The following is a 4677-nucleotide window of genomic DNA, read 5'->3' on the forward strand; positions in this document are numbered from 1 at the left end:
TTAATACACCATAAAAAAAATTATAAAAAAAATTTGGCCACAGGAATATTTTATTTTAATTTATTTCAATTTTAATACTTAAAAAATAATAAAAATTACTAAAAATACTCAAAAAATTCTAGAAAAATTCCAACAACTATAAGATGAGGCACTAGTAATTATAGTAATTTTTTTAATTATTTTTTTATTTTTTATTTATTTTATTATAATTTTTATGAGTAAATAAATAATTAAAAAGCCCGACGAACGTGCAAAAACTCTTAGAGAAACCGACCAAGCATCGGATAGCTCGAATGCAAATAACAAACGCAACAGGCAACTTCCGGGGGACATACTTTTCCCAACAAGCTTCCACTGGGGAAAGCACTAGCAACGTGTTCGCAAGTCAAAGGCAACCAAACGGCTATCACCCGAGGGACATGCATTTCGCAGGGCAAGATATACGTAAGTCAAAGCCAAACCAAATGGCAATTACACGAGGGACAGGATTGCTTGCCAAGGGCGTGGCATGCGATGTTCTAGCCCAAGGCCAAGGCACGCCACGCTGCGGGACAAGGCCGTGGCAAGACATGCGGCTGGCCTTGGCCTTGGCATGGCATGCCGCTGGCTTTGGCTGGGCTGCGTTGGCCTTGGCATGGCATGCTGCTGGCTTTGGCTGGGCTGCCTTGGCCGTGGAATGGCATGCTGCTGGCCTTGGCCTTGGCATGGCATGCTGCTGGCCTAGGCTTTGGCTGGGCTGCCTTGGTCGTGGCATGGCATGCTGTTGGCTTTGGCCGGGCTGCCTTGGCCCTGGCATGGCATGCTGCTGGCCTTGGCCTTGGCATGGCATGCTGCTGGCTTTGGCTGGGCTGCCTTGGCCGTGGCATGGCATGCTGCTGGCCTTGGCCAGGGCATGGCATGGCATGCTGCTGGCTTCCGCTGGGCTGCCTTGGCCTTGGCATGGCATGCTGCTGGCCTTGGCCTTGGCATGGCATGCTGCTGGCTTTGGCTAGGCAGCCTTGCCCGTGGCATGGCATGCCGCTGGCCTAGGCCTTGGCATGGAAAGCAGCTGGCTTTGGCTGGGCTGCCTTGGCCATGGCATGGCATGCTGCTGGCTTTGGCTGGGCTGCCTTGGCCGTGGCATGGCATGCTGCTGGCCTTGGCCTTGGCATGGCATGCTGCTGGCTTTGGCTGGGCTGCCTTGGCCGTGGCATGGCATGCTGCTGGCCTTGGCCTTGGCATGCCATGCTGCTGGCTTTGGCTGGGCTGCCTTGGTCGTGGCATGGCATGCTGCTGGTCTTGGCCTTGGCATGGCATGCTGCTGGCTTTGGCTGGGCTGCCTTGGCCTTGGCATGGCATGCTGCTGGCCTTGGCCTTGGCATGGCATGCTGCTGGCTTTGGCTGGGCTGCCTTGGCCGTGGCATGGCATGCTGCTGGCCTTGGCCTTGGCATGGCATGCTGCTGGCTTTGGCTGGGCTGGCTTGGCCGTGGCATCGCATGCTGCTGGCCTAGGCCTTGGCATGGCATGCTGCTGGCTTTGGTTGGGCTGCCTTGGCCGTGGCATGGCATGCTGCTGGCCTTGGCCTTGGCAAGGCATGCTGCTGGCTTTGGTTGGGCTGCCTTGGCCGTGGCATGGCATGCTGCTGGCCTTGGCCTTGGCATGGCATGCTGCTGGCTTTGGCTGGGCTGCCTTGGCCGTGGCATGGCATGCGGCTGGCCTTGGCCTTGGCATGGCATGCTGCTGGCTTTGGCGGGCTACCTTGGCCGTGGCATGGCATGCCGCTGGCATTGGCCTTGGCATGGCATGCTGCTGGCTTTGGCTGGGCTTCCTTGGCCGTGGCATGGCATGCTGCTGGCCTTGGCCTTGGCATGGCATGCTGCTGGCTTTGGCTGGGCTGCCTTGGCCGGGGCATGGCATGCTGCTGGCCTTGGCCTTGGCATGGCATGCTGCTGGCTTTGGCATGGCATGTTGCTGGCTTTGGCTGGGCTGCCTTGGCCTTGGCATGGCATGCTGCTGGCTTTGGCTGGGCTGCCTTGTGTCAGGACTTAGACTTCGCAAGCCTTACGTGCGGCGTTAGATGTCTCCTACCCTCTTGGTTGCACCTAAGTCAGCCTTACCCACTCAACCACACTAAGACACACAAGATTTAGGTGGAAGAATGCCTTCACTATACAAGATAACTTTACAAGTATAGTTGGGTACAAAGCTTTACAAGGCTCTCACACTCACACTTACAAGTGCTCTCTTGGATCTCCACTCTTTGGTTGATCCTACAAATGAGACCCTTCCCCCTTATATAGCCATCCTCCTCCCTAATGGACGGCTAGGATCATTTTGATCCAAGGGTTACAAACTCACATCTAGAACACTCCATAGAATTATCTAGGACAACTACCCTATCTACTACATTCTAGAACTCTCTTAGACTAGTGTAGTACATGGTAGGCTTCTCCAGGATACTCTAGCATGTTCCAGACCCATCCAGACTGCTCTGGACACTCCAAGGTTCTTCCACTTTCTGGAATCTTCCAGGGCACTCTAGACCCTTCCACCACGTTCTAGAGCCTTCCAGCATACTCTAGCCCGTTCTAGCTCCTTCCGGATCCTTCCAGCACATTTGGCCACTTCAAATGCTGCTCCTCGTGTCATAGAAATTATCGGGGCATGACACTCTCCCCCACCCAATCCCGTGACGCCCTCGTCACGCAGAAGCATACCGAGCCACCACGTCTCGATATGATCTGTATCCGCTGTTGCTGCTGGTGCTTGCTACTTCGCCCTTGCCCTGCACATGCTGCTCACCCTGCTGCATTGCCGCAAGTGCCTTCTGCTTGTCTTTGAGTAGCTGACTCCTGGCCACCAATGGCACCTCACATGGTCGATCCCCTGTAAACAACTACATGGTTGCAGTGTGTGGGACTGGCATCACATTGTTCTTCCTCATGAAATCCATCCCTAGGATCATGGGGTGGTCATCCATCTCAATGACCGACAACTCCACTTGCCCAGTCCAAGTTCCAATCGCCATGTCAGCACTCCTCACCAGACCTTGGATTGGCTTCGCCTCTGCATTCACTGGCTTAGACCAACCCTTGTCCTCCTTCATCTTCAAGCCTAACCTCTTGGCCTCTTCAGTGCTTACAAAGTTGTGTGTGGCACCCGTATCAACCAACGCGTGTGAAGTCATCCCGTTAACCTTCACCTCCGCGTAGAGCACATCCTTCTTCTGGATGCTCCTGGGCTCCTGCATCTTCTCATTCTTCTTGGACACCGACCCAAGAAGTTGGATGCTCCCCAGTTGGGCCTCCTTCTCTGAAGTACTTTCACTATCGGAGCCCTTCGCCGCTTTCTTCTTCATGGCACTAAGCGTCTTCTTTGGGCAGTTCCTCACCAAGTGCGGTCCGTTGCATAAGAAACACTCGAGCCGCCCTTTGCCTTCGTGCCTCTTCCTTGGAGATTCGGTGCGTTGCCCATCCTTGCGCCGCTCCCGCCTCTTGGGGGACTCTCCATCACTGCGCTCGTCATCGGTGGTTGGTGGAGATTGTCTCCCGCCTTTGCCCTTGGGTTTCCCTAGCGTCTTGAAGTCATCCAACTTCTCTGCCTCCGCTAGTGCAGTTGCAAGGTCTTTCACCCCCTTACTCTGCAACTCTCTTGCTGCCCAATGCTGCAACCCATCCAGGAAGCCATACATTGCCTCTTTGTCCGCCATGTCGGGGATCTCTAATAGTAGCGCGGAATACTCCTTCACATAGTCCCGCAATGTCCCCACATGCTTTAGCTTGCGCAGCTTCCTGTATGCCTGGAACTCGACATTGACAGGGTAGAAGTGCTTCTTCAACTCTCTCTTGAGCTCAGCCCAAGTCTCTATCTTGCACAACCCCTTCTCCATGTCGGCATACCGCCTCCTCCACCATAGCATGGCAGTGTCCTTCAGATACATGGTGGCGGTCTGCACCTTCTCGTCTTCATCCACGATGTCGACATTCTCAAAGTACCGCTCCATGTTCCAAATGAAGTTGTCAATCTCCCGGGCATCCCTTGCACCATCATAGCTCTTAGGTTCTGGCGCACGAACCTTCTTCCTGGTTGGAGCCACATTCCCTCCATTGCCAGCAATGATGGCCTTCTTGCACAACTCCAATTCCACTTCTAAGCTAGCCACCCTTGCCTCTAGGGCCTTCCGTTCGGTGGGACTGTCTCTAACTACTTCTGAGAGAGACGAGTTCACCCTTTCTTCGAAGGAGTCAACCTTCTCCTCCAACTCTTCCACCCTAGCAATAAGACTAGCAAAGTGAGTGAAAAATTCTCCAACATGGGAAGTGGGCTTACCAGGGCCAACTAGAGCTTCCTCCAGCCTAGTGAACCGTTCTGCCACAATCTCCATCATCCCCTCGAGTCGTACCTCCATTGCTGCCATCGAGTCCTTCGTTGAGAGCTTCTTCACCTTTGGGACGTTAGCACCTTCGTCACCCGACGTAGCCATGTACACCTCGCTTGGTTACTTTCTCACGTAACCGGGCTCTGATACCAACTGTCACGGACTTAGACTTCGCAAGCCTTCCGTGCGGCCTTAGATGTCTCCAACCCTCTCTGTTGCACCTAAGTCAGCCTTACCCACTCAACCACACTAAGACACACAAGATTTAGGTGGAAGAATGCCTTCACTATACAAGATAACTTTACAAGTATAGTTGGGT

Source organism: Camellia sinensis, chromosome 15 (assembly GCF_055761805.1).
Source record: "Camellia sinensis isolate YWXY chromosome 15, ASM5576180v1, whole genome shotgun sequence".
Lineage (NCBI taxonomy): Eukaryota > Viridiplantae > Streptophyta > Magnoliopsida > Ericales > Theaceae > Camellia > Camellia sinensis.